At 42.7% G+C, this 18817-nt stretch overlaps 2 pseudogenes; one reads left to right on the top strand and one right to left on the bottom strand.

Moving 5' to 3' along the window:
• Nucleotides 1–15090: 15090 nt before the first annotated feature.
• On the bottom strand, nt 15091–15845 carry LOC109945157 (uncharacterized; annotated as a pseudogene).
• A 245-nt stretch (nt 15846–16090) lies between these two features.
• Nucleotides 16091–16899, top strand: LOC109945312 (uncharacterized; annotated as a pseudogene).
• Nucleotides 16900–18817: the final 1918 nt, after the last annotated feature.

Here is an 18817-nt window from a genome sequence, read left to right as displayed (position 1 = left end):
ATAGACAAGAGTATCATCCCCTCTAGTTATAACAAAGAAAATGCTTCCGAGGAAGATCAAAGATGTATTCGCCTAAACTATCTAGCTTATGACATCTTAAGTAATTCTCTTAGCAATGAAGATTATCGTGCCTTCATATCGAATTATAATGAATCCATTCATGATGCGCATGATATTTGGACTAGAATTAAAATCAAATTTGATGAGTCCAAACATGATAGTTCATTTTGTGCTTCTACTTCCTTTGGTATTTGTGAAACTAACCCTTTGAAGGAAGAAGAAGAAAATGAACGATGGAGACCAAACGAGAAATCCACCTCTCCAAAAGGTTTGTCTTCCCATTTCGATTCCCACATATGTTGTGTGGCTAATAAAAATGATAGCGGAAGCACAAATGAGGATGAGGAGGAAGAAAGGAGCTTCATGCAACTCTACGCTCGCCTAAGCCAAGAAGATAAGGTGGTCATGCTCAAACTTCTAGAAAGAGCGAGATAGCAAAGCGAAGCTCGTCAAAGGATAGAAAATGTTCTCTCCAAGAAAATGCTATACTTTGACGAGTTGACTAAAGAACATGAGGAGCTAAAGTGCTCTCATGTTGATTTGGTCCAAAGGTATGAAACTATTTCAATTGAGCAAGATAACGCTTTACATTGTATCGCTCAATTAGTAAATAGGAATGCCTTGCTTAAGGACCAAGTAGAAAAGCTAAAAGATAAAAATCTAGCTTTTCAAGAAAAATATGATATGCTCCTATGTTCCCATGAAAATCTTATGGATGATCATATCATATTAAATATTGCTCATGAGGTTGTGATAGAAAACTTAAAATCCCAACAACCTCACTCGTGCTCATGTATTCAAATTGAAACTACATTACCATGTGCTAATGCTTGTTGTCCGTCGACAAGCAAATCTTCCTTTGAGCTAAAATTTGTAGGAACAAATGATGATACATATCAAAAGCTCAAAGAAGAAAATGAGAGGCTAAAAATGTGCTTGACACAACTAAAAGGGAAGTGCATTGCTGAACCTTCTCAAGATAACCGTGATCACATGGTGAAGAAGCTTGAGACGGGAACAACTGTGGCATGCACTAAATCCCTTGAATAAAATGTCAAGGACTTGAGGATTGCCAAGAGGAAGGAACAAAAGATGAAAATCAATGCCTCCTCCAAAAGCCTCAACTACGCCTCCATAAAAGGTAACATCCAAGGTAATAATCAAGTCGCACTTCACACTAAGAGAAGTAAGAAGTGTAGTAAATGCTTTAAAAAGGGGCACTCGATTAGGTCATGTCTCTATTAAAAATGACTTGATTATTAACAAGGATGATAAAGTTTGTTTTAAATGCTCCAAGAAGGGACACTTATTTAGATCTTGTCCCCATTTAAAACAAAAAACGTTATGTTAGAAAAGAAAATATCCACTAACCATGTAGCAAGCAAGAAACAAGGAAAGAAGAAATCTTCAAGACTTGAAGATCGCCTATGCTACATATGCCGGAAAAAGGGACATCAATGCAAGGATTGTCCCATTGGTAACAATCCCTCTCCTAGATTGTCAATTAATTCTCATATAACTAGGCAACCCAAAATTGCAACTTGTGCTAGAAAGGTAATGAGTTTACCTAGTGATAACACAAAGAACTTTTGGGTTCCTAGATCTTTGTTGACTAACCGTGATGGACCCATCAAGCGATGGGTACCAAAATATGCTTGACAAGCTTTGCAGGAGAAGGAGATGATATGAAGCTTTGGGGTGCTTGAGAAAGTTAATTTAACTCAAGCTATCAATCTTCAATGATCCATATATCCAAGATTGACCCAAAGTTATTTCAAATTGTTATGTCTAAAACTCATATCATCTCTGGGAAGATATTGATGTTGTAGGAAATAAAGAATTATCTTGTGCGGAAAAATCAAGGCCTACAACATGGAGGAAAATCGAAGGATGGTAACACTTGTGTTTTTAAGTGCAAGTATCTTAAATTATGATTTCTCATGTGTCTTGTGTAGTCGCATAGAAAAAGAAGCACTTCAAATGTCTTTAAATTTATATTACCATTCTTTGAAGAATTTCCTCTCATATGGTAGATTGCATACTCATCAATTCCATACTATGGCAATCTACATGCTTTAAATTGTTGCAAGTATCTCATGGCATGTTTCTCACTAGTCATTCTATTATTGCCATGATTCTAGATATAGAGAGATATTTCATGTTCTTAAAAGAATAATGTGTCATGTAAGGAATTCAAATCCTTAGGACACTTATAAAAGGAAAAATCTCTCTATAACTAGAATAGTGAGACTAATGATTTTATTTAAGTAACCCAAGTAGTCTCACTTGTAGAGAATAAGTTTCTCTTTGGAAATGCGTAATCTAACATGAAAAGAAAAATCAATCCAATGATTTATTATGTGTTTCTACTTTCTTAAATTGGATATGATTCTTTCACATTTATCGCTTTCCATATCATGAATTAGATTTATTCCCACAATCTTAAAGGATTATTTATGCTTGTTTTATGAGTTAAAATTGAGCATAACATCATCTATGGATAATCTAGTTCATGCTATGAAGTTTCCATGTTTTAGTAATCTATGTTTTCATTCATTATCAAATTGATTACAAAAGGTAAACTAGTGCTTGTGCTACTAATGACATATCTCTTGAGCTTACTTATGGAAATCTACAAGAGAGTAAGTGCACGTTTAAAGCCACAAGCCTCAAGGGTTACTCTTCACCCAAAGGAAGAAAGGTAAAAGCAAAGGTATGGGAACTCTATTTCTCATCATTGTTTATTTACTCTAATTTATCATATTCTATCTATGTGAAGAATAGATTCTGTATTGGACTTAATTCTTGCTAGGTTCTCATAAATACACTAGTCCATTAGAATCTATTTCATGCCTTTGCTATAACCATTCTCATATTGATATGCTTTTAAGTTATGATAATAAATTCAATATGAAGAAGTAAAATTCCTATGACTGATCAAAATGTTTAAAAGGTGCATATTCCTCCTCTCTAATGATATGCACTAAGGATAAGGATTTTACTTCATGTGACTTATGGATGATGAATTGTTTATATTTCTTATCTAAAGAAGTCATCCTTCATCATATGCTCCCTTGTGCTATTAACATCTTTCTTGAGTATTTTCAATAAGTTTGAAAGGAAAAAGAAACAACTACAAAGGGAGGACACTCACATGAAAGAGAAGGACGTCAAGAACAACAACACTCACTTGGATAATAAGATCCTCAAAACAATCAATGGTGTGGTTGTGAGTATTCTAAATCCTTTCATAGTGAAGAATACCAGTCTTAAGTTGTTTATTGCTAATTTTATGAGCCTTGATCAAGATGTATCATGTGTCTCCCTATTTGTCTTTAGAGTAAATTCATTCATTCAAATACTTGGTGCATATCATTAGTGGGAGCCTCTTTCTATATCTTGATTATGTTGAGACTATCACTTTATCTTAGTAATTTCATATAGTCTCTTGCATGAGAATGAATTTCTCATGAAGTATGCTACTATTTTTCAATTCTTATTTTTCACTCTAAAGTAGCATATTTGTTGGATTCTCCTATTCTAAGCTTAATTGATAATCTAATGCGTATGTTGTTCTTTTGATCACATCTGTTATTTGTTTGATCATTAAATAACCTCAATTAACACTCATGTTTCTTAGTGTCGTATATACTACCAATCGATATCTCTCTTGATATGCACTAAGTTAAAAGGAGAATTCATGATACATTTATGCAATTTGTGATCCATTTAATATATGCTAACAATGACTTAGAAAAGGATCACTAGTTGTAGAACTCTCTCTTGTGCAAAATATTTCCATATATTGTCTTGAGTATAGGTCTTAAGCATCCAAGACTAAGGACAAAGCACAATGAAGAGAGCGTCTCTACGTGAAGGTACAAAAGGGTAAAACTACTTTCCTCATTTAAACTTGTACCTAAATCTTCCTTTTATATACATTCTTTGCATATCTTGTACAAAAGGAAGAGAAACCATGTACATGCATTATCCCTGCTTCATACCTAGTTTAACCTCTTAAAATTTCACTCCTGCATTAATGCATCTTTGTTCAAACTAGATGAAGTGATTTAATTGTCAAAGAGCTTAAAGCTTAACCTTGTAACGAGGATAAGCTGCCTTTGTTCCAAAGGTGGATGGTCCTTAAGCCTCTTTGAAATCCTTAAGGGAAAATGCTTAAAATGTTTACAACATGCTTTCATAAGTGCATAAACTGTCATGAGCATCACACTTATACTATGACACAATGTACTTCAAATTCTCTATGATATAGAATTGTTCTCAGTAACCTAGTTATGGGCAATTGGCATTTAAGGCCAAAATATGTTTTCATCTCAATGTATATATTTAGGGGGGAGCAATCTATGTTATATAGAACTATGATCATGCTTAATTTGATATATCCTTTGATCATATCTCTTTTATGTCTATGACTAATGTGTTTTCAAGTATATTCTCATGCTTAGTCATAGAATTGAAAGGAAAATGGAGTATTCGGCAAAGACGACGCTTCCACTCAACTCATTCGGTGTTATCCACTCTTTGTCGGTATTCCGCACAATTCTTTCCTTTGGTATAATCTTCACTCATATTTATTTGCTATTGTGAAGAAAGTATAAGGGCTTATATTTCACTCACAAGTATCCGTTTTTTGGCGATTCATGCCAAAGGGGGAGAAAGTATTAGCCCAAAGCAAAAGGACTGCACCTCCACCTACGAATTATAAAGAATTTTTTAAAATGAAATTTTCAAATGAAGTTTTCAAATTGGTATATCTTATTGTGTTCAAAAGAGGGAGAAAGTTCTAGTATCTTCAAAATTTGTAAAACCCTCTTGAACACTAAGAGGAGAATTCCATTAAGAGGGAGTTTTTGTTTTAGTCAAAGGAAAAGCATTTGAAACAGGGGGAGAAAATTTCAAATCTTGAAAATGCTTCTTTCAATCTTATTCATATACCTTTGACTATTTGCAAAAAGATTTTGAAAAGAATTTTACAAGATTTTGAAAAAAAAACAAAACTAGTGGTGCAAGCGTGGTCCAAAATATTAAATAAGAAGAAAAGCAAACCATACATATCCAGTAAAAGAAAAATATTGGTTTCATTCCAAGCAACCTTTGCACTTACCTTATGCAAACTAGTTCAATTATTCACTTATATATTTGCTTTGGTTTGTGTTGGCATCAATCACCAAAAAGGGGGAGATTGAAAGGGAAATAGGCTTTAAACCTTTTCCTAAATGATTTTGGTGGTTGAAATGCCCAACACAACTAATTGGACTAACTAGTTTGCTCTAGAGTATCTACAGGTGCCAAAGGTTCAACTTAAAACCAATACAAAGATTAAAAAGGGTTCAAGAAGAAAGGAGCAAAGGAAACCGAAGTGCTCCCTGGTCTGGCGCACCGGACTGTCCGGTGCACCACCGGACAGTGTCCGGTGCACCAGGGAGGAACGACTTCTAACTCTTCAGCTTCGGGTTTCTCAGGCGTAGCTCCGCTATAATTCACCGGACTGTCCAGTGCACCACCGGACTGTCCGGTGCGCCAGCGGAGCAACGGCTATCTGCACGCAACGGTCGACTCTGACAGTGAACAGTGTTGAACAGTACATGCGGCAGAAGTCAGAGCAGAAGATCAGAGGGGCACCGGACTGTCCGGTGTGGCACCGGACTGTCTGGTGCCGCATGAGGACAAAGCCTCCAACGGTCGACCAGCTCCAAGCCCTAACGGGAGAATGACGTGGCGGCACACCGGACACTGTTCGGTGGCGCACCGGACTGTCCGGTGCGCCCATCGCCAGCAGACTTCTCCAACGGCTACATATTGGTTGGTGGCTATAAATACCACCCCAACCGGCCACTTCAAGGTGAGGGAGCCCAAGCAACATTCCAAGTCATCTAGTTGACATATCCAAGCCCTCCCAACCACATATATTCATTGATCAATCCTATACACAAGATTTAGACCACTACAATCCACACAAGTGACACAAAAGAGAGAGCAAGCAAAATAAAGCCTCTCGTGTGAGTTTAGCTCTAGTGCCTTGTGAGATTCATTGAGAGATAGTGTGTGCTACATCTTTGTGTTCATTTGCGTGTGGAGTTTTGACTCCCATTGAACTTCCTCTAAAGTTTTGGAGGCTTGTAAAGCTAGCAAGAGACACTGTTGGGGACTTGTTCTCAAATGCTATGAGTCAAGAACAAGGCAACATAGAAAATGTTAATCGGTAAAGTCCTTCGTCCTTCGAAGCATTATTCCTCTCAGGATATAATGGTTTTCGGACGAAGGTTATGAAAGGCATGCCTTCATAAATATATTATATAATGACGAAGGATGAATTATAAGAAATATAGTGAACAACATAAACAATTATGTCTTATTATCATGTATAAACAGAAATAATCGTTGGATTACAAATGTACCTTCAACTTGAAGGAGATGAAAGTACAAGCGTGACGCAAAAGTGAATGCCAAATCAGCGTGAACAGTACGGGGGTACTGTTCACCTATTTATAGGCACAGGTCACAGCCTATGCAAAATTACATTCATGCCCTTTACATTTGATAATAATTCTATTGTAATCTATCGAGGTCTGAATAGCCTTTTCATCTTTAAGTCGGTTTCATTTTGTTGCTATCATGCCGAAGCTTTCCTGCTCACACCTTTGGCACTGTATCAACCTTCGTATTATTCTGGTCTGCTGTGATACCGACTTGAGTCCGAAGATACCTGTTCACACATTAAACTCCAGAAATACTGTTAAATCCTGTTTTTGAGGACCTTCGTAAGCCGAAGGCCCCCAACAGTAGCCCCTCGCAATATTAATTTGTTTAAAACAATAAATTTAGATTGCGATATGGACGAAGGCTTTACGCCGAAGGTCCGAAAAAACACCTTCCCTTTGCTAGAATAGCAACATTCACTGACAAGCGGGGTCTTTCAATTTTCAACGCACTGGGCGTATAAATACGGTCATACCGCAAACTCATTTGGCACGCTCTCTTGTCATCTACTCTCGCTCACTCGATTTTTAGCTTTTGTGCACTAAGATTTTCTGAGCTTTTAGTTTTGAAGCTTCGGCTTTGAAAACAGTTTTTTAGTGTTTCCGAAGATGTCTGGAGATAAGAAGGTTGCTGCTGAGACGAAGCTGAGTCTTGACGAAGAGAAAAACTTGGAGTTTCTTATAGCGATGTCGAAGACCAACACGGAAAAAATCACCAAGGAGATTCTAGAAGGTTTGTCTGAGGATACTGGTGACAGCGATAGTTATGATGTGGACAGCGGTGGTGAAGACTCCGAAGATCGTCCCTGGTGACCAAGCCACTCAATTTATGGTAAATCAACTATCAAAGAGAATCATCTTGTCAACATGAGAGGAAGGTATTTCCGGGATTTGTCCATTGTGAGGGCCGACGAAGGGGAGAAGACTTGTCCACACCCTGAAGAGAATGAAGTCGTAGTGTACCGAAGCTTTTTGAAAGCTGGGCTGCGATTTCCCTTGAGCAGCTTCGTCGTGGAGGTGTTGAAAATCTTCGAAGTCTATCTTCACCAACTTACCCCCGAGGCAATTATAAGGCTGAATATCTTCGTGTGGGCCGTGAGAAGCCAAGGTCTGAAGCCTGATGCAAAAAGCTTCTGCAATATACACGAATTATCATACGAAACAAAACCTTGGGGTAAGGAACAGTATCATAATAATTTTGGCTGCTACAGTTTCGTTTCTCGCTCCGGGTCAAGCTGTCCCGTGCCAACCTTTCGGAAGAGATGGCCCGGCGACTGGATGACAGAATGGTTTTATGTGAAGAATGACCTGTCAGTACGAGAAGATATCAAAGGTATAATTATGCGCCCTATTTGGCAAAGCTTCGGCCTTCGGAGGCCGAAGGTTGAAATGAATGAAGCTGCCGAAGAATGCCAGAGGGCCTTCGGCGTTATCTGTTCTTTTATTGGAACGAGAGATTTAGTACAAGAGCATATTGCCTTCCGGGTATGGCCGCTCGTGGAGAAATAGGAAATGCCGCAAGAAACCATAAAAGAGGCCGACGAAGGTGGACTTGTCAGACTGAAGTACACCTTCAAGTTCGGAGATAAATTCGTTGAGCCAGATGATGACTGGTTAAAAAGCATTGAAAATTTAAGTGATGAGCTGCTTGGGGCTTATTCGAAGGCCGAAGATACTGCGATGTCAGCAGCCTTCGGAGGCCGAAAAAAGAAAAGGCTGAATCGGGTATTTGATGCAATTGGGTTTGTCTACCCTGACTATTGCTATCCCATTCGAAGGCAGAAGAGAAAAAACACAACCTCTGCAAAAGAAGAAGCTGTAACTGCTCCTAGCGAGCCAGAACCGAAAAGAAAGAAGATAAAGGTCCTCACACATCGGCCGCGCTATATTGAACCAGCTTCGGTGCCTGAGTTTACCGGGAAAACTTCTTCGGCCACCGAGGCTAAAAAGCCAACCAAACCAACCTTGCTGCCAGTAGCTGCAGAAATGGCCGAAGCGCCAAAAAGGATAGAGTTGGAAGAGCCGAAGATTTTGCTACCAGAAACCGAAAAAATGGCCGAAGCGCCATCCACAGAAAAAATGGAAGAAGTGAAAAAACCATCTGAAGAAAAGGCATCAGAAGTTGTGAGTCCTGCAGCAAATGTTGAGACAGTAAAAAGTCAAAAAGTGCCAGCAGTGACTCCGAAAAGAAAGAGAATGGCTAATGTGCTAGATGTACTGGAAACAATCAAATCTTCAAGCACACCTCCGAAGAAGGCTTCTGCCACTCCTGAAACAACAACTGAAATTTCTGATACAAAAACTCCAGAGCAAGAAACTAAAGCCGAAGCTGGGTCCTTAGAGCCCATAAAGATAAAATCCTTGGAAACTGAGGAAGAAAAAATAACAAAGCCAACTTTTGTTGAAGAAATCGGTGTCGTTGCCCCCGAAGCATCCTCCAAAATTCGTGATTATATTGTTCGTCATGCTTCGGGGAAAAAACTATCAGAAAAAGAAGAGCAAGAGGCTCAGCGCTACGCCCAAAAACTGAAGTATCCAAAGGGAGCGTTAATATTCAATGGTAGTGGAGAAGAAGACTTTTTGTATTGTCTCCCTGACAGCAAGGAGATTTCTGTCTGCCGGGATATAAGCAAGAGCTTCGGATTCCCAACTTTAGAAGACGGGCTCTCGGTGCTGTCGAAGAACGATCTGGTCGACAGCCTGGCCTATAATAGCTTAAAGGTGCGACAAATGGGATCCTTGTATTTTTTGTTGAGACCAAAATTTTTCGTTTGTTTAAATTTATTGACACACACATATTTCTCTTTGCAGGGTCTGATACTTAGCAATGCCCTCAGGACACAGAAAGATGCTGAAGACGAAGGGTGTGCTATAGCCCTGAGCAACCTTCGTTCCGAAGTAATTGAACTGAGGAACGAAGGCCTCGAAAAAGATAACATATTACACTCATTGATAAATAAAATAAAGGAAGACGAAGCTGCTTTTAAGGGTCAAGCTGAAGCTCAGAAGCGCGAAATTGAAGATCTTCGGAAACAACTGGCCAGAGCCAAGGAAGAACGCATACTTGAAGAAACAAGGCGAGAACTCAGCGACCAATGGGCAGATCACTTAGAAGTAACTGTTGAAGAGCTTCGTTCGTCCAAGAAGAGATGCTATAACAAATCTATAGAGTGTGTTAAGAAGTTAAAAGCTAGCTTCGCCAGGGTCGGCGCCTTCTCAAGCGAAGAAAACTTTACGAGAGGCAATCCCGAAGGTCCCATCGAATGGATCGACCACGAAGCTGAGGCCTTCGAAGAAATTTTAAATAGCCGTGGAGATATATGTGCTTTCTCTGGTGCCAGAGGAATTGCCACCATTTTAGAGAAGAAGGGCTGCGAACATGTAAAAATTTTAGCACAATCCGAAGCTGCTTTGTCCTTTGAAGATGCAAAAGATCCTTCGGCCGAAGCTACCATGATCGGTGGAAAATTTTTCACCGATATCTGGGATAATGGTGGCCGAGAAATGGCCGGAGAAATTATTCAAAAAAGTGAAAAGGGCATTCACGATGCTAGAGAAGTGGCTGAGGCTGCTGAAAAGAGCGCAGAGCCCGAAGGTCAATTAGGTATTAACTAATAGTTTTTATTGTGTTGTAATTTTTGGTTTTAAGCTTCGTTTGCCATTTGTAATAGCAATGTAGCCATATCCTGTCCTTCTTCAGATCCTGCTAAAGCGTCTCCGGGCCCTCAGCCGAAAGGAGACGACGAAATTAAAAAGATGGCTGAAGCCATTATGGACGAAGTCGTCAATCGGCTCCTGAATGAGGCTGCAGAAGTTGTTCTGAGAGAAGATTAAATACTATTGTAAATTAAACTTCTGAAATGTAATATATTGTAACATTTTGTAATCCTGAATGTAATATACCCGTTTTTATTGCTCAACTCTTTACGATGCATGAAACTTTACACGTACCGCTTTTGAGTCTTTGACGAAAAAACACCTTCCCTTCTTTTCATGCTTCGTGAAGAGGAATTTTTCTTTGTCACAACAATATCCAGTGTTCTAATGAATAATATCCAGGCTTCGTGAAGATACTTTCCGAAGCTATACTTCCGAAGATCAATAATGTATCTCCTTGTGACATTATGATTTTTCCATTTTTTCAAAACGTTCTTCCGTAGATTAATATGATGTCCACCTCTTGTGCCATATGCAACATGATGTATGATGCTTATGCTATGCGAAATGATGCGATGATGTTATGCTGTGTAAGATGGTGTTTATTCCGAAGATACACACATTCCTGCGACAAAACACATAATCTTTTGAATCAGCATTGTCTTTTTACTATAAGCCTCCCTTAGGAGCTTCTTCGCCTTTTACTTCGGCGGAATCAGCGTTTATTTTCGCTGTAAGCCTCCCTTAGGAGCTTCTTCGCCTTTTACTTTCAGCGGTATTCGCGTTGACTTTTCGCGCTTCGCCTTTTACTTAGGCGGTATCAGCGTTGACTTTTCGCTGTATGCTCTGCATTCCCTTTGGAACGACTTTGGAGCAGAAAACTTACACTGCGCTCCCTTTGGAACGACTTTTTTGTGACTTCGGCAAACTTACTCTGCGTTCTTTAGAACGACTTTTTGTTGCTTCGAAGAATTTTCGATAGTTCGAAGGTCCTCTTTGTTATCACAAGTCTTTCAACAATTTAATCCTGTGAAGAAAATATATTTTCCTTGTGGGAATCAACGAAACTATTTACATGAAACCTGAACAATGTCCTTTATTACAGAAAATAAAACTGAATGAAAAAGATTGCTATTAAGGTAGGATATTTGTCAATAGATGTGCTTTGACTCTGGCACAGTGTTGTTGACTGTGCGAGCTTCGGACTGTTCTCTGAAGTCCCTTTGATGTGGAGCATATTGGCTCCCTTCTGGCTGCTGACCTTGTTGCAGCGGTGGTGGAGGCGGAGGTTGTTGCCAGGAAGCCTGAGGTTGACTCGCCGAAGCAACAGAAACTGCAGGGTGATTGCCTACATACTCTGGGATGTAAGGCGAATGATACGAAGCAGTATGCATGACCTGCTTCGGCTGAGCCTGTTGTGCTGCCGCTTCGGCTATTTCTTTTTGCTTCTGGATGGTAACATGGCACATCCTGGTGGTATGACCTTTGTTCTCACCACAGAATAAGCAAAAGATTCTTCTCGGTTGATCGCCAAATCTTCCTCCGAAGCTCCTGGCGCCTCTGCCTCTTGGAGCTGATGGTCGGAAGGAGCCTTGCTGTTGCCCCGAAGCCTGTGAGGAACATTGTGGCCTTTGCTGTTGGCTCCCTCTATCATCATTTTGTGTAGAGTTATGAATTGATCTAACATGCCTCGGGTAGAACCTCCCTCCGAAGCCCCTGGTCATTTCAGAAAACCTGAAAGCCTCCTCCCTTCTTTGGCGAAAATCATTATCGGCCCGAATGTACTCGTCCATCTTCTGGAGCAGCTTCTCCAAAGTTTGAGGAGGCTTCCTAGCGAAGTACTGAGCTGACGGTCCTGGCCGAAGCCCCTTGATCATGGCCTCAATGACAATTTCATTGGGCACCGTTGGTGCCTGTGCCCTCAAACGCAAGAACCTTCGGACATACGCCTGAAGGTATTCTTCGTGATCCTGGGTGCACTGGAACAAAGCTTGAGCAGTAACCGGCTTCGTCTGAAACCCTTGGAAGCTAGTTAACAACAAGTCCTTCAGCTTCTGCCATGAAGTGATCGTTCCTGGTCGAAGGGAGGAATACCAGGTTTGAGCGACACTCCTGACAGCCATAACAAAAGATTTGGCCATGACTGCAGCATTGCCACCATACGAAGATACTGTTGCTTCGTAGCTCATCAAAAACTGCTTCGGGTCTGAGTGGCCATCGAATACGGGAAGCTGAGGCGGCTTGTAGGACGGAGGCCAAGGTGTAGCCTGCAGCTCAGTGGACAGAGGAGAAGCATCGTCAAAAACAAAATTCCCATGATGGAAATTGTCATACCAGTCATCTTCGTTGGGAAAACCCTCCTGATGAAGGTCTTGGTGCTGAGGCCTTCGGTGTTGCTCATCCTGGGCAAGATGACGAACTTCTTCAGAGGCTTCGTCTATCTGCCTCTGCAGTTCAGCTAGCCTGGCCATCTTTTCTTTCTTCCTCTGTACTTGTTGATGAAGCATCTCCATATTTCTGATTTCTTGATCTATCTCGTCCTCTGGTGGTGTCGGGCTAACAGCCTTCCTTTTCTGGCTTCGGGCCTCCCGAAGGGAGACTGTCTCCTGATTATGGTCCAGCGGTTGCAGAGCTGCAGCCGCAGTTGCTGAAGCTTTCTTCGGCGCCATAACGAAGGTTTATGATCGCCGAAGGTGTTCAAAAAACTCAAAGAGTGGAAGTGAGTTCACCGGAGGTGGGCGCCAATGTTGGGGACTTGTTCTCAAATGCTATGAGTCAAGAACAAGGCAACATAGAAAATGTTAATCGGTAAAGTCCTTCGTCCTTCGAAGCATTATTCCTCTCAGGATATAATGGTTTTCGGACGAAGGTTATGAAAGGCATGCCTTCATAAATATATTATATAATGACGAAGGATGAATTATAAGAAATATAGTGAACAACATAAACAATTATGTCTTATTATCATGTATAAACAGAAATAATCGTTGGATTACAAATGTACCTTCAACTTGAAGGAGATGAAAGTACAAGCGTGACGCAAAAGTGAATGCCAAATCAGCGTGAACAGTACGGGGGTACTGTTCACCTATTTATAGGCACAGGTCACAGCCTATGCAAAATTACATTCATGCCCTTTACATTTGATAATAATTCTATTGTAATCTATCGAGGTCTGAATAGCCTTTTCATCTTTAAGTCGGTTTCATTTTGTTGCTATCATGCCGAAGCTTTCCTGCTCACACCTTTGGCACTGTATCAACCTTCGTATTATTCTGGTCTGCTGTGATACCGACTTGAGTCCGAAGATACCTGTTCACACATTAAACTCCAGAAATACTGTTAAATCCTGTTTTTGAGGACCTTCGTAAGCCGAAGGCCCCCAACAGACACCAAAGTGTGTGGTGGTCCTTGCGGGGTCTTAAGTGATCCTTGAGAAGAAGAAGAGCTCGCCGGTCTTTGGTGATCGGTGGAGAGAGGGAAAGGGTTGAAAGAGACCCATCCTTAGTGGACTCCTCAACGGGGACTAGGCCTTCGAGGGCCGAACCTCGGTAAAATAAATCATCCGTGTCTCGTGTGCTCATTGCTTGTGATTTGTTTGTTCTTTCCCTTTCTAAGTTTCTTCTTGCACTATTCTTTGCTAATACTATTTGGTGTTGCTTTAAGTTAAATTCTCATTTTGTGAAGCAACACCTTGCAAGAAAGAACTTGTGTTATTACTCTTCTTATCTAAGCCCTCTTGCTTTATTCTCATAGACTTATTAGTAGTATTGATTTATCAATTCCGCATTATTTAAAAGCAATACTCTTTACAAGCAAGGACTTAGTTTTATACTCCGACAATTGTGTATCTTGTTCTAACCACTAATCAAGGGATCTAGGTGGGGTGTAAAGTTATAATTTTCAGGTTTCGCCTATCCACCCCCCTCTAGGCGACTTTCACTAGTCATCGCCGCCAATCCTCATGTTGTTCGTCCGCTCTGCTGCCTCTCCAGCTGTGAAGGCCTCCTTCCCCTCGGTCGCTCTCGCCCCTGCACGTCGTCCTCACCAGTGCTGGCCACCTCTTCCCTGGCATGGCTACCCTGTGCGCCTCTCCCCGGTGCCGACATCTCCACCCGTGCAGCCCCTTGTCATCGCGCTAGCCACCTCCTACCTGCCCGCACCGTCACCAAGTAGCGCCAACCTTTTGAGCTTCTCCTGTCGCCGGCGCCGTCATCATCCCTTGCCAGGTCCGGCGCAGGCCCCTACCTAGCTAGAACCGCCCTATCGCCCTCCCCTTCATCGCCTTCGTTGGATCTGTCGCTGTCGTGGCCTTCCCGACCGGATCCCCGTTGCTGCGACCTTTCCGTCTCGATCTGCCGTCCCTTTGGCTAAATCGCGTCTTCCCGGCTGGATCCGTCGCTGTCGTGGCCTTCTCTGCCGGATCTGTCGTTTCCCCTTCTATTCTACAGCGGGCGCGGACACCATGACCAGCGCAAATGCGTGCGCTGCTGTTGGCCTCCCTGGCGGGGCTCCTTGACGCCCGGACGATCAAAGAAACAGGAAGGTCGACTTGCCAGTGCCCTTTTGTTGTGTCGCCTTGTAGATCGTTGACGCTCGAACGTCGACCCCTCTAAAGATCAGGCTTCTGCTGCGTGTCTCCCGACCGCGACCACCTCGACTTTGGCTACATCGGCATCTAGGGGCTATCGTCTTCTTGGAGCACACATCGGTCTCTTCTCCATCCGCAACATTCGCACCATCACGACGCTGCGACTGCAGGGGGATTTCAACCCGTCGGCTCCTACCTTCGTCCTCTACTTCAATGTCATCGTGTGCGGTGCCCCGTTGTAACTGCGGGGGGAGGGGATGTTAGACTGTGTGTGGACCGGCATCACTGTTGGGTTGCCGGACCATCTGTACTAACTATTAAGCCCGGTTTGTAGACTGCCCCCGCTAGCGCGTAACACCCGCCGCGAATCCAGCTCGCCTCCAGCCGCTTCTCCCGCACGCCCGCCGTAATGCACGCCTGGCTTACCACACGCACGCCGCCCGCGCGCAGCACTCCCCCTCCGCGAATCACGGCGGGACCCACACGCCCATCCACCGCGAAGCGCCCCAACCCCCCTACCTGTGCAACGGGGAGCAGCCCAAGCTCGCCGATCACCCCAGTCGCGCCGCGCAGCTGCGCGCCAACGCTGGAACCGCAGGTGGGCACCTCGTCAAACATCGAGGCCGATAGCGACTCCGAGATGAAGCCGGACTGGAACTCGATGGTGCCCTGGTCGGGGAGCGCGACCATCCCCGTGACGTAGACCCAGAGGAAGAGCTTCTTGGCCTGGACGCCGGAGAGGTCCGAGATGGCGCCCTTGGAGAGCTTGCCGGTTATGGTCCTCTCGTAGTAGACGAGGTGGGAGCCGAAGTGGACGTAGCAGGTGCCGGCGAGGTGGATCTCGAACGCGCCCGTGGACTCGTCGAAGCTGTAGGAGGCGACGGAGTCCGGGATGAGCCCCTTCGGGAGGCCGTACTTGGGGAGCAGGTCGTTCGCCGCGCCGCGCCGCTGAGCGACGCGGCTGACGCCGTGACCACTGCGGCGGCGGCGGCGACGACGACGGTGAGGAGGAGCACGATGCGGGGCAGCGGAGACATTGCCGTTACGGATATTGGGAATTTTTTTGGGTGTTCGCTTGTGTTTTGCGTTTTGGGATGTGCAAGACTGACTATTAATCCGCTTTAAACTGCTTCTCGACTTGTGGGATTAAGTTTTTTTAATTTTCTATTATTTTTACTTCTTCTGTTTTTTTATCATATTTTAGTTTAAAAATAAACTAGATGATGATAAACATTCGAGAGAGAGTATATATTGAAAAAGAAAGTCGCGGCGATTGTATAGAAGGTAGAGGTAATACCCAGAAAACAACCGAATTGTTGCTGGAAGCTGGTGAGCAAGAGCTTTTACGCACCTGGGAAGACCCAATGGACGAGCAGTGCAAACAGGACAGCAAGGACTCGATTCGGAGAACAATCGTGAAGCATGGTAAGGTCTTCAGGCAGCAGGTACGTAGCAAGCAGCACCATAATTTGTGAGGTATATTTGCACACTAGACGACGAGAAGTTAACAGACTGCTCCAGTTCTGTAATAAGTTGACGGCCAGTTGTTAGTCAGACCTAAGTTGTCTTGTCATCCATGCAACAAGAACTTTTGCATCTGATACTACTTCTTTGCATCAGGTGCATGAGCTGCATCGTTTGTACCATGTACAAAAAACATTGATGGCTGAATGCGATAGCCACAGGTATCAACCGAGAGCATAAGGAACTCATGAAGTGGTGCAGGGATCAAGGTCGAACCTCAAGTGCAGTCCTTCTACCTCAGGGACAAACCAATCTGCTCTCCTTGGTAATGCGCAATACCCAGCTCCGCAGCAAGTACATGAAGATTTGAGTCTCCATTAATGCAAGCCAGTTAACTGCCTCAGCCTCTTCGGTGAAGAAAACTCAGCAGCCAAAGAAAGGTTTCACAGGGAGAACCATAAATCAGTTGAAGATGAAACTGGAGCGTCGCTGTAGAGAGTGATCTTGACCTCAAACTGAGCATCGGCCCCAGCTCACATTCACCAGAAACACCACGCTGGCTATTCTTAGGAAGCAGGGAAAGAAACCCTTATGGCCAGCATCGATGAGAGCAAGCTCTAAATAGTTACCTGCAGCTGCAGGGGGGCGACAAGAAGGACGTCTTCTTTTACTAGGCTGATGATCTGCTTCATACCCAGGTCTCTGCTTATTGACCTGGAGCCGAGAGTGATCAATGGAATCCAGAACAGCGAGCACAGGAACCTGTACAACCACGAGAACATATTTGTCGTTGAGCATGGTGGTGGTGCCGGGAACAACTGGGCCAGTGGGTATCATCAGGTAGAGTTTCTCTGTATATCTCTGCTTGGACCTAATGTTTCCATTGGATCAACCAATCTTGCAGGCTTTGTAGACTTTTTTCTTTTGTCACTTGGCTAAATGCTTATTTTCTTGTTTTAGGAATACATGTTCAAATTCCTTTTCATATTCTCATAGGGTGAACAAGTTGTTGATGATATCATGGACATGGTTGACAGAGAAGCAGATGGAAGTGATAGTTTTGAGTTTGGTTCTGTATTGGTGGTTGACAAAGAATATATATTGTTCGTTTTTATTTGTGTATCGTCACAATGTACATGCATTGTACTATATATATTATATGTTAGTTTTCTTACACTTGAGATTTCCAGAAATTATTAGTGATGACAAATCCAATATTGTTGTTCCATGAAATTTGTTGGGAGATGGAAATTATGGTCATCAACAACTCTAGCACACAGAGTGTGCATTGAACTAAGGATTAGTTTCTATATAATAGCACATTGGCACTAATATTGCTATGCATTTTAATGCACCCGTAGCAGCGCACGGGCATAGACCTAGTTAGGATTAGGGTTGAGCTTTATATATATGTACCCTACTCTATGCAATATATCAAGCAATTCACTATTCTACAGTATCCATGACATTCTAGTCAATCAGTATGTAAAAAAATAAGGTACGGACGGATTGGTGACTTCTTTCGATAAAGAATTATGTCACTAAAAACTTAAAAACCTAGACTTCTATTAGCCGGCCTTCACCAGTTTATTTAAACTAAATTAAAAAGACGATAACGTCTCTACTTACCCACAAACCTACTGTCTACTGTGTGTGTGCGTTTTTTTTTGGCAGTTTGTATTAATTTATTTCTCGTTAGGGGTTTGCCCCTCCTGTTTTCTGGAAAAAAAAAAGAGAACATTATCAATCTAGAGCCAACCCTAAGTCTAACCTACGATCTACCCTAGAAAGTATCAAAACACACGCAAGGCAAAGCCATATCCATATATATCGTGTGGTTTTAGTGATGGAAACATCGTCCCAATATTCATATAGGCCGGAGGAGCTTTAATTTACGATGAAGTTCAGTCCCAGTACGTAACCAAGCCTTTGCCTTTCACACAAAGCCATAACACATCATTTTTTTTACCGGTTTGCTTTCATTCCGTCGGTGTGAAAAGGCAAAACGCCTTCGTCGGTCTGCATCTTTCTTCGTTGCATTGCCTCTCTTCCGGCATTCTTTAGTTAAAGTTGTTCTTCTCCTTCGTCTTTAATCATTCCATCCGTGAGCGCGACTGAGATGGAGGAGCTTACACGCGACGCGAACAAAACCTGGATTTGTTTGCATTCGAAGTGGCTATATATACTACACTACGTGCTGACAGAGTGTCACTATACATACTGCTCCATCTTGTTGCACTACTGCATCAACGTGGCATCTATCTCCGTTTGTTCCCGACGTCAGCGTGACGTGCGCTGATGAGTCGATGCGGCAACATACAACAGGAGGCTGTCCAATAATACAACAGGGCGTCAACATGACGTGCGCCTGCTGCCTCGTGACATCCGTTGCTGTCATCTCCGTACGTGCATGAGGGAAAAAAATTTGCTGTAGCCCGGCTACATCTTGGATTGCAGTCGAGCTACAGCAAATTTTTTTCATGCATGAGGCCAGAGCCTAGGGGAAAAAATTTAGTGCAGCCGGCTGCAAACCAGAATGTTTGCA

Source organism: Zea mays, chromosome 3 (assembly GCF_902167145.1).
Source record: "Zea mays cultivar B73 chromosome 3, Zm-B73-REFERENCE-NAM-5.0, whole genome shotgun sequence".
Classification (NCBI taxonomy): domain Eukaryota; kingdom Viridiplantae; phylum Streptophyta; class Magnoliopsida; order Poales; family Poaceae; genus Zea; species Zea mays.
Note: the sequence above shows the minus strand (reverse complement) of the source record. Positions and strands in the feature narration are given on the sequence as shown.